Here is a 12,904-nt window from a genome sequence, read left to right as displayed (position 1 = left end):
AGGCCATTGTATCAATTTGTGGTAATGCCTTTCGGGCTCTGTAATGCCCCACAGACAATGTGCAGGCTAATGGATGAGATTATCCCACCGGACTTACGCCATTGCGTTTTTGGCTATCTGGATGATCTCGTCATCGTGTCTGAAGACTTTCCCTCACATCTTGAAGTATTGGTAAGGATATCATCCCAATTTAGGAAAGCCAATCTTACCTTAAATATTTCGAAAAGCAAATTTTGTGTAAGGACAGTGAACTATTTGGGGTATGTGATTGGTAATGGTGGTATTACTACCGACCCCGAAAAAGTTTCTGCCATTCTGAACTGGCCTGCCCCCCGTAATTTGAAGCAGGTGCGAGGTTTTTTGGGGTTAACCGGTTGGTACCGTCGATTTGTACCAAATTTTGCCTCAGAAACTTTTGCAATAACTGAAGTGTTGAAAAGTAAGAAAAAATTCCAGTGGACCTCAGAAGCTCAGATTGCGTTCGAGAGACTCAAGGGGTTATTAACTTCTACGCCTGTATTGTCAAACCCGGATTTTGCCAAGAAGTTCTATCTTCACTGCGATGCAAGTGATTACGGAATTGGAGCGTACTTGTGCAGAAAGATGACGAGGGTAACGAGAAGCCGATTGCTTTCATGAGCAAGAAGCTAAACACCGCGCAACGTAACTACAGCGTTACCGAACGCGAGTGTTTAGCTGCTCTGGAAGCAATCAAAAGGTTTCGTTGTTATTTAGAACTTCAAGATTTTGAAGTTATCACTGACCACTCTAGCCTTCTATGGCTGATGCGGCAGCCCGATTTAAGCGGACGTTTGGCCCGCTGGGTGTTTAAGCTTCAGCCATATAAATTCACGATCAGCCATAGAAAGGGTAGAGAGAATGTGGTCCCTGATGCTTTGTCAAGGATACCATTCGATGAAGTTAGCAGTGTAGAAATTGTGGAGGCAGAAGTTGACCTGAATTCTAAATTTTTCGATGCAGAAGATTATGTGGATTTGCGTAGCAGGGTTGTGGAAAATGAAGCGAAATTTCCAGATGTTAAGGTCATTGATAAATATGTGTATTTTCGCACAGAACATTATTCTGGTAATGACGACCAGGAACAGCGCTCATGGAAACTATGGATTCCACATGGTCTTCGAAATGATACCATTTATAGGGCCCATGATACTGCTGTCACAGCTCATGGAGGTACATTCAAAACTTTAGAACTGTTGCGCAGAAACTTTTACTGGCCAGGAATGGTTAAGGACGTTAGGGAGTATGTGCAGAATTGCGATGTATGTAAAACCACTAAAAACCCAAACATTATTATGAGACCTCCTATGGGTAAGCACATACCTTCCGTACGGCCTTTTCAACGCCTTTATATTGATTTGCTTGGTCCTTATCCAAGGAGCAAATCAGGCTTTATTGGTATTTTGATTGTACTTGACCATCTTAGTAAATTTCATTGGCTTTGTCCACTCAAAAAATTTACTTCGACGGCTATAATGGACTTTCTACAGACGCAGATATTCCATACATATGGTGTACCTGAAACAATCGTTTCAGATAACGGCAGCCAGTTCAAAGCCAATGAACTAAACGCTTTTTTCACCAAATATGGCATTAACCATATGTACACGGCTTTTTACTCCCCGCAGGCTAACGCCTCGGAGAGAGTAAACCGATCGATAATTGCTGGAATTAGAGCCTTTCTGAAAAACGACCATAGACAATGGGATCAAAATCTCAGCGCGATCAGTTGTGCTCTTCGCAATTCATACCATCAATCCATAAACTGCTCACCATATCATGCTTTATATGGATTTGATATGATCACGCATGCTTCGTCTTATGAACTTTTGAAGAAATTAAATTTGCTTAACGAACCGACTACTGATTTATGCAGAGATGATCAGCTACAGCTTCTCAGAAATAGTTTACGAAAGCGTATTAGAGAGGCTTACGATAGGAATCAATGCCAATATAATCTCAGGGCTCGACCACAAAATTATAAAATTGGCCAGGAAGTATATAGGCGTAATTTTGCACAAAGTAATTTTGAAAAAGGCTTTAATGCAAAATTATCACCGGTATTTATTAAGGCTAGAATTCGTGAGAAATTGGGCAATAGCTATTATGTATTGGAGGATATGACTGGGAAAATAGTGGGTACTTTCCATGGAAAGGATATCAAATTATAGACGTCCGTTTTCCAGGTTATTTGCCTATGAAAATCTATCAAATAATCTGTTTTTGTAGTGGACGTCTTTGTCGACTAGTACCGCGTAGACACAAAAATTTCTGATATGCCTCATAAAGGAAAGAAAGACGAAAAGGGGATGAAACCAAGAATTTGTTTGCCAAAGAAAAAAAAAATATAGAAGGTCGAAAGAACACTTTTATTTGTTATACCAGGATCACAAACAAAAACTTGAATTCAATATTCTCATTTTTTTTTGGTAATTGTGCTGTCTACGCTGCCTAAATGACTCTTTGTTATAAATCAATTTTTTCTCAAATCCTCACTTATTTCATTTTTTTTTGTCTTCTCAAAGAGTAGTAGAACTCTCTCATATTACTATCAGGCGCTTGTCTCAGACTCAGATCACTTTACACATCATAGTTTTGTTTCATATTTTACTTGACTGTTCATACGTTTGTTACACAGAAAGTTGGAACAGAAATATTAAATAATTAGTCAAAGAATATTTTTGTGAATAAACCAAATTTTTAACATTTAGTGAATATGTTATTCACTAACCTGATAAAACAAATTTTAGTGAATGAATCTCTTAAAGTGATGGTATCTATGAATTTCAATTTATGTTGTGGCAACCCTGAATTTAATCGCGATTTTTCAATGGCAACTTTTGGGACGGTAATCGTACTTACAGTGATTGTTCGATCACACCTTTTGACGTTTTTCTTTAGCCACTTGCATGTCAGCAATCGAACCCCACAAGGCTTGCAAAATTTTCAAGAACTTCCTTTCCATTTTATCCAGTAAGGTGTTCGGATCAAAGTCACAAGAAATTAATTTTTAATTTACTAGAAAAATCGACAAACATCAGTGGAATTTTTAATGAAATTTATATTTCATATAAATTATATTTTCAATCAGAAAACATATTTAGTCGCAAAACGAGGTTTATGCAAATTTGTTGCCTACTCCAATCTGACTTCATCACGTGGAGTCAGCTTTCGACTCATCCAGTTGGAAATTAATATATTCATTGACCAAATTTAATGGGATCCCAGCATCAAGAGAAAATAAGCTTTTCCCATTCGAGAACGAGTTGTGTCCACGAATAGTTATATCATTGTCAAGGGTTCCGCGCCTCCCCACTTACATTAAGTAATATACGCAACCAACAACATTTCCATAGGGAGAGCGTACTCCGAACACTATTTTCCTGAAATTTATTTCTATGGCGAAATGGTAGAAATGAAGTAATAAGAGGAACCATAAATTTCTACACAAGGCCAGTGGGAAATTACAGCAAGTCCCTGGGCTGGCTGACTAAAAGCCATTCACATTTCACCTATTCATCACCATCTGAATTAGGTCGAATCATCTCATGATTTTAACTTAAAATCATCAATTTCATTATGGATCCATCCCAGTTTCATAATTTTTACATAAAGCCATCAGCATGTTATTTCTGAATTAAGGCAAGTCCCTAGTTCGACAGACTACACTTCACAGTTTTATCATAAAGTCTACAAGTAACTACGAGTCACCTCATTATTTCAATCAACTTCAACCAAAATTGTAATCGTATAATGTAATGGAATCTATCTCAGGGTTTAACCATATAGTCATCATTTGAATTAAACCAAGTCATCTCATCATTTCTACTTAAAATGATCAATTTCATCGTGATCGGCATAATGTAAAGAAACCTCCAGACATCCATTCCAGCCTCACCCTAGAGTCACCATTGTTTTACATATGTTTTAAGACCAGCTACATCATCTTTTTCGTTTAAATTCATCAATTACGTCAAGATCGATATCGTGCTATGAATTCAAGGAGATAAGCCTGTATTTTTGACATCTAAACTCTAAGTTAAAAAATTGGGATTCGACCATAACATTTTTATTGTGCTATTGCTGAATGGAATTGCAGATTTAAAAATATTTGCAAGAAAGTATAATCCAATTTTTATCCCATAAACAGCATCTACAGCATCGTTACCTGCGAAGGCCTTCTACGGATCGATATGCTGGTGAGTTTTATAAAAATTTATAATATATTTTGTGATATTATATTTTCTTGCATTGAGGTTTTTGCGTGAGTGTAGAAATCTTTAATATGAGATTGTGACTATTACCAGACACCTGTGCGTAAAAAAACAAAACAAAACAATCATTCATAAATGTTATACTATTGCTGAGTCTTCTTCTTCATGTCTGGAGCTGAGCTCCCACAGCAATGACGTCACAAGCATTAACAAGAATATTCATTCATGAGTACTGTTGATCATCATAAGTGTTATACCCTATACGGCTCTCTGGCATAAGCACAAACTCATAGTAAATATTTCTATCACCTGATAATTGCTTTGTTATGAAATGAAACAAAAAAATAACAAAATCAAATGCACAAAGATAAGGGTTTATAGGGGTGTCCCGAATCATAAATTAATTTTGTAAAATCAATATCTTTCGTTTGTATAAATATATATTTCTATTGTTTCTGGTATATAATCAGAACGTATTTTTTTTAATTTTTTTTATATTTATCAACTTGAATTCATATTGAAAAACTTAAATACTAGAGTTATGGTTTTTGATGATTCCTTCATAAATGCATACTAAACAAAATTACTATGCCATAATATGTTTTATATCAAGGTATAATGTTAAATTTCACTAATTAAAACTTATCTACTTAAAATTATTCTATATTAGCTATTATATCTATATTGCACGATTTCTAAAAATTCTATTTAAAAATGTTTTGAATAAAATTCGATAATTATAATGGATTGCTAAACTAAAATTTTCATGTTTTCTTATTGGAATGTAAATCAATAAAAATGTAATAAAAGCTTTAGAATTGGGGTTCTAGGTAATGAAATTAAGCCACTAGAACATAGGAAGGCGAGGGTTATGAGGCTTGTCTCTCGATGTCACCTGAGAGATATATATAATATTGGCTTTCGGAAAATACCATTTTTAGTGTTATTCTTTTTAAATTAATTTTCTCTTGATTAAAGCGGGTGTTTGTTTTTATTTTCTGTAATCATATTGGTCCATTTAGTTTCAGAGCAGCTTAAAAAAATAGGGAGTCTATAAAAATTAATTATTGTAATGGGAACTTAGTCTATGATGAGCAGGACGAGAACCCCCCACCCGACTGAAGTTAGCTAGAAAAAGGCTCCCGCAGTCCTAACTCAGCATAGACGGAAGGATGTTTATAAATTATTAGAACTTGCATCGAGATCCTCCGTGGTCCTGTACATTACAATACACGTTTTTGTGAGCCTAAGATACCAGAATATTTACAATTTCAGGCAAATCCGATACAAACTATGGCTTCTAGAAACCCAAGGAATTAAATCGGGAGATCGTTCTAATGGCGGCTATAGTAAAATATGGCCCCATACTCACCGTTTTCGGCACACCTCTTTATGGTCCTAAAATACCACCAGATGTCCAATTTCAAGCAAATTGGATAAAAACTACGGTTTCAATAAGCCCAAGAAGTAAAGTCGGGATATCGGTCTATATGGGAGCTATACCAAAACATGGACCGATACTCACCATTTTTGGCACACCTCTTTACGGTACGAAAATACCTCCAGATTTCCAATTTCCGGCAAATTGGATAAAAACTACGGATTCTAGAAGCCCAAGAAGTAAAATCGGGAGGTCGGTTTATATGGGGACTATATCAAAACCTGGACCGATATAGCACATCTTCAATCTTGACCTGCCTGCAGACAAAACACGAGTTTGTTCAAAATTTTATCACGATTGCTTCATTATTGAGGACTGTAGCGTGATTACAACAGACAGACAGACGGACATGGTTATATTGTTTTAGAATTTCTCCCTGATCAGGAATATAATGACTTTATATAGTCGGAAATCGATATTTCAATGTGTTACAAACGGAATGACAAACTTATTGTACCCCCGTCACCATTCTATGGTGGTGGGTATAAAAATGTGTAGATCCTATAAAATTTTAATATCAACCGGTTATAGAAATCAATACCTTTATAAAAATTTTACAAGTATATACGGCCGTAAGTTCGGCCAGGCCGAAGCTTATGTACGCTCCACCATGGACTGCGTATAAACTTCTTCCAAACACTGCCATCCACAATCGAATTACTTAAGTTGCGGTAACGCTTGCCGATGGCAACGTATCTTAAAAAATCCTAACACAGTCTTCTAAATTGTATGCAAGTCCATATATATTAAATTAAATTAAATTATTCAGTTTGAGAAAATTTTCTATAGACATAAAATTTTGACAAACTTTTCTATAGAAATAAAATTTTAACAAAGTTTTCTATAGAAATAAAATTTTGAAAAATTTTTTTAAAGAAATAAAATTTTGACAAAATTTTCTTTAGAAATAAAATTTTGACAAAATTTTCTTTAGAAATAAAATTTTGACAAAATTTTTTTAGAAATAAAATTTTGACAAAATTTTCTACAGAAATAAAATTTTAACAACAATTTTCTATAGAAATAAAATTTAAACAAAATTTTCTATAGAAATAAAATTTTGACAAAATTTTCTATTCAAAAAAAATTTTTGACAAAATTTTCTATAGAAATAAAATTTTGACAAAAGTTTCTATAGAAATAAAATTTTGAAAAAATATTCTATATAAATAAAATTTGGGTAGATTATTTTTGGCTCGAGTGACACCCATGATTATGAACCGATATGGACCAATTTTTGTGTGATTGGAGATCGGCTATATATATAACTATAGACCGATATGGACCAATTTTGGTATGGTTGCTAGCGGCCATATACTAACACCACGTTCCAAATTTGAACCGGATCAGATGAATTTTGTTCCTCCAAGAGGCTCCGCAAGCCAAAGCTGGGGATCGGTTCATATGGGGCCTATATATAATTATGGACCGATGTTGACCAATTTTTGCATGGTTATTAGAGACCAAGTTTCAAGTCGTTAGCTTGTTTCGTTCGGAAGCTAGCGTGATTTCAACAGACGGACGGACATGCTTAGATCGACTCAGAATTTCACCACGACCCAGATTATATATACTTTATGGGGTCTTAGAGCCATATTTCGATGTGTTACAAACGGAATGACAAAGTTAATATACGCCCAACCTATGGTGGAGGGTATAAAAATTGCGATAAACTAGAGTACTACTATTTACCAGTCCTGGAATAGGTCCGTTAGTGGCAATTTGGATCAATTTCCAGTAGGGTATATTCTTTATGGGATCAATTTTTCGATGTTTTACAAACGGAACCCAAAAAAAAATACACGAAATTTTTCCAATTAAAGTCTTAATTGAGTTTTAGAAAATATTCAGTTAAAAATTTAATTGATTCAACAAATTTTTTAATTGAAACAAAAATCAATCAATTTTGTGTGAATGACAATGGTGGAACGTATGGAAAGGGAACCAAATGAAATATATCCTTCTGTTTCTAATATCCTTTCGCTTTGTGGTTTTTGTGAGAACGTTATAAGAGATACTTTAATTACTTAATAAAAAATTACCACCACGATTGGCAGACAGTAAACCTTTGATTACCTTTAATTGTTGGTAATTTCATGAAAACTGACTCTTCAGTGAATTATTCTGAGCACTGCCACATAGGTAAGAGATGTGCAATTGTGCGAGTATTACAAAATGTAATATAATCGTTTTATCTATGGCATTTGTCTTTCTGTACAGCACATCAAACATATGTTGAAAATGTAATTTCATATTCCAAATACAAAGGATATTGTGTCCTGACTTGTTATAAGAAGTTTTTTTTTTTATATCTCAACACTCTATAAAAATCCCTTTGCACATACATTATTGATGCCAGACAAGGGTATGCTAAAGACAACCTTTATTTCACAATTATGTGTAATTTCAAACATTTTCAGATTTTCCAATTCCATTGAAGGGCAATTTTATTGGGGGTTTGTATGTTATAACATCTCCTTTAGAAATTAGTTTCCTTTATACGAGGTTTGAACTGTGGTGATCAATTTTCCTTAACAACAAAATCGGCTTCCCGCTGATATTCCTTAGATATTCTAAACCTTAAAATTGTGTTTGTAAATATTTTCCTTGGACGATTGCAATGTTTTCTAAAACAAAACCAAACAATTGAACAAAATAATGTTCAAGGATTTCATTGAATTGTTCGGGGGTTTCATGTCTTATTGCAATAGAGAATATTATATTTTTTATGTTTGTTGGTCTTTTATGAAAATGGTTCCGTGCATGTCATGAATCTTTGGCATTCTTCATAGTTCAATGATTGATTACTGTATGAATGCCACCCTTTATATGTGGATTCAATTTCAATTTAACTCAAGCGAAATAAAATTGAAGTATTAGCATACCATTTACCGTCCGCCCATGAGTTGAATTTAAACTACCGAGTTAGACACAATTTGTTAGACTTCTACAAATTCTCTAGACTTAAAATTTATAAAAGCCATTTTTAGTTGAGTCATACTGAGGAATCATATACATCCAAGGCCGTAGCCAGGATTTTAATTCGAGGGGGGGGGGTGGTTCAACTTAAAAACAAAATATTCATATAATCTCATGTGTAGAAAATTTTATTTATGCATAAGTATGTATACAATATTTTTATAATATTAAATTGAGCCGACGGGCTTTTTGGGCAGCAAATAAATCAATTACTTCTTCAGTCGGCACATTTATTCGGCGATGAACCGACATTAATGCCAATCCTTCGAGTCTACTCTCGCCAGTCGCCATTTCTAAGATACGTCTTTAATCTCTTCATTGTTGAAAATGAAAGTTCGGATGAGTACGTAGTAACTGCAGGGATGGAAAATGCAGTACTATAGTGCTTTTTCACCCCGGTCAGTACCGTAGTACCCCCGCGAATGATTTAGTACCTTTTGTGTAGACATTTTTGAGTCGATATCAGATTTATGGTACAATAGCTTTGACAAAATATTTTAATATTTTGAGAAAGTCTTTATCAATCTTATTTGCTAATAGTCTTTTACAAATATGGCAAAACAGACATGTTCATGTGGGAAGAAAATCTCGATTTTGTAAAAGGCATAGTCAAAAACAGGATTTTATTGAACTTCAAGAATGTTTTAGTCGAAAAAAGAATGCGATTCTATATTATCGATTTTTTATTTCGGTAGAAAATGTTGTCAAAATTTTATTTCTATATAGAATTTTTACAAAATTTTATTTATATAGAAAATTTTGTCAAAATTTTATTTCAATTGAAATTTTTGTACAAATTTTATTTCTATAGAAAAAATTTTGCAACATTTTTTATCTACAGATTTTTTTTGCAAAATTTTATTTCTATAGAAAATTTTTGCAAAATTTTATTTATATAGAAAATTTTGTCAAAATTTTATTTTCTTTAAAATAGAGTCTTTTGGCAATAATTTTCCAGTGAAATTTAGTAAAAAGTACCTTTCCGCTAAAAAAAATAACTTTTTTGTACTTTCTTAAAAATTGTATTTTCCATCCCTGAGTAACTGGCAAAGTGACCAAAATTTTTAAAAGAATATGCACGTTTGGAAATATCTCTTTATTGCACTCTCCAAGTGCCTCCATCGCTGAATTAGGCAGGTTCTTTTCGCAGGTTTTGCGCCATTTCATTTACACATGTGTGTTTGGCTGTTTCGTTGTTGTTGCTATGGCCAAACAAAGCGAGTCATGTTCACAAAAAGAACAACAAACACAAATAAAAAGCAGAAAGACATTTTCCAAAAATGAAATTTGTGGTGCGAGAACAAAAACAATTTGTTCTTTCGACGTCGTTTGACGGGCTTTTCAACTAGAATCAAATCATAGAATAGATTTGTGCAAGTTTTATAGGTAAGCGTTTTTCAAAATAAAACCTTACACTGAAAAAACAGTGAACCCACCAGGAAGAAAACTTTCGGTTAATTTTTTTTTTTGGGGGGGGGGGGGTTGGTTTATATTGAGACTACCCTACGGGAAATTGGTGCAAATTGCCACTGACGGACCTATCACAGGACTGGTACCGGTTATACAGTTTGTCGCAATTTTTAAATAACATATTGATAATTTAATGATTTCCATACTCGCTTGATATAAAAATCTTATTGGATCTACATATTTAGTGAAGAAGAATTACCGGAATAACCTATTCAACATTTTTCAAAAGTTTTTAATTTCTGGCGCGATTCGGATAACCAAACTGAAACAGATTTCTAAGAGTTTGTCCGAGACTGGTTCATGAGAACCTGTCTATGGAGTGCTACTACTAAAAGGCGTGTCCTAAAGTGTAAATTTACCCCGTCAATGACAAACCCATCTTAAAGTGACCGGTCACGTTTTGACCAGAACTAGGACTGGTCCATGCACATTAGGGACAAGTCCTGTACCGGTCCTGTGGTTGATCCATTTCCCGTAGGGTATGTATATCAAAACCTGGACCGATGTAACCTATCTTCGAACTTCACCTGCGTCATGCCGAAACACAAATCTCAGTGAAAGTTTAGGACTATGGTGGCATTATTGAAGGCTGCAGCGTGATTACAACAGACAGACAGACGGACATGGTAATATCGTCTTAGAATTTCTCTCTGATCAAGAACATATATACTTCTCATAATCGGAAGTCGATATTTCAAAATGTTACAAACGGAATGGCAAACTTATTATACCCCGATCACCATTCTATTGTGGTGGGAAATATTTAAATCTAAAGCACTTTTACAAAATGCATTTATTATTTATCGGTCGATAGATATTTATTAGAAGTATAAGAAAATTTGATATTACAAGAAAAATGTGGGTATTTTGACCATATTAACCCAAGTTGGAAGAACACATTTATGGAGGTTTTGTCTAAATCTGCACTCAAAAAAGTGAACCCTATATTTCATTAAAGCCGATTCAATTATATTTTAGTTTGTTTCCATGACTTTAATAATTTTTGGTGTATGTTAGTTAAATTAACTAAAACAGAGGAAACATGTAAGGCAAGACTAAAGTCGGGCGGGGCCGACTATATTATACCCTGCACCACTTTGTAGATCTAAATTTTCGATACCATATCACATCCGTCAAATGTCTTGGGTGCTATATATAAAGGTTTGTTCCAAATACATACATTTAAATATCACTCCATCTGGACAGAATTAGATAGTCTTCTACAAAATCTATAGACTCAAAATTTAAGTCGGCTAATGCACTAGGGTGGAACACAATGTTAGTAAAAAACAAGTATATACGGCCGTAAGTTCGGCCAGACCGAAGCTTATGTACCCTCCACCATGGATTGCGTAGAAACGTCTACTGAAGCCGATGGCAAGCTATCATAAAACTTCCTAACAACGTAATATATACCACATAGTCCATACGTGGTATGTATTAAACTACAAAAGGGCCGATTAAATACGTATATAATTAAGTTTAAAGTTTCTATAGAAATAAAATTTTGACAACATTTTCTATAGAAGTAAAATTTTGACAAAATTTTCTATAGAAATAAAATTTTGAAAAAATTTTCTATAGAAATAAAATTTTGACAAAATTTTCTATAGAAATAAAATTTGGAAAAAATTTTCTATAGAAATAAAATTTTGACAAAATTTTCTATAGAAACAAAATTTTGACAAAATTTTTTATAGAAATAAAATTTTGACAAAATTTTCTATAGAAATAAAATTTTGACATAATTTTCTATAGAAATAACATTTTGACAATGTTTTCTATAAAAAAAATTGGTAGATTATTTTTGGCTCGAGTGGCAACCATGATTATGAACCGATATGGACCAATTTTTGTGTGATTGGGGATCGGCTATATATAACTATAGACCGATATGGACCAATTTTGTCATGGTTATTAGCGGCCTTATACTAGCACCACGTTGCAAATTTCAACCGGATCGGATGAATTTTGCTCCTCCAAGAGGCTCCGGAGGACAAATCTGGGAATCGATTTATAAGGGGGCTATATATAATTATGGACCGATATGGACCAATGCTCGCATGGTTGTTAGAGACCATATACTAACACCACGTACCAAATTTCAACCGGATCGGTTGAATTTTGCTCCTCTAAGAGGCTCCGGAGTTCAAATCTTAGAGCAATATTTCGATGTGTTACAAACGGAATGACAAAGTTAATATACCCCCATCCTATGGTGGAGGGTATAACAAGTAAGTAAAGTCAGAAGTCGGGCGGGGCCGACTATATTATACCCTTCACCAGTATGTAGACCAAAATTTGTGTTACCATCTCAACTCCTTCAAATTTGTTGGGAGTTATTATCAAGGTTTATATTCCCATATAAAAATATTTATATCTGAAACGATTTGGAGACAATTTTTTGTATTTCTACAAAATCGCTAGAATTAAGAATTAAATCGGCTAACGCCCTTAGATGAAAGCTAAAACACGTAAATGGGAGAATAATTATGGCCTCCAAGGTCATATGTGTCGGGCGAAAGATATATATGGGAGCTATATCTAAATCTGAACCGATTTCAACCAAATTTGGCACACTTAATGACACTATTAAACGTATTCCTTTTGCAAAATTTTAAGGAAATTAGAGCAAAACTCGAGCTTTGGAAGCCATATAAGTGCAAATCGGACGAAAGATATATACGGCAGCTATATCAAAATCTGAACCGATTTGAATCAAATTTGGCACACTTAACGATAGTATTGAACGTACTTGTTATGCAAAATTTGAAGCAACTCA

This window comes from Haematobia irritans, chromosome 4, assembly GCF_050003625.1.
Source record: "Haematobia irritans isolate KBUSLIRL chromosome 4, ASM5000362v1, whole genome shotgun sequence".
Taxonomy (NCBI): Eukaryota; Metazoa; Arthropoda; class Insecta; order Diptera; family Muscidae; genus Haematobia; species Haematobia irritans.
This window is presented reverse-complemented; position numbering follows the sequence as displayed.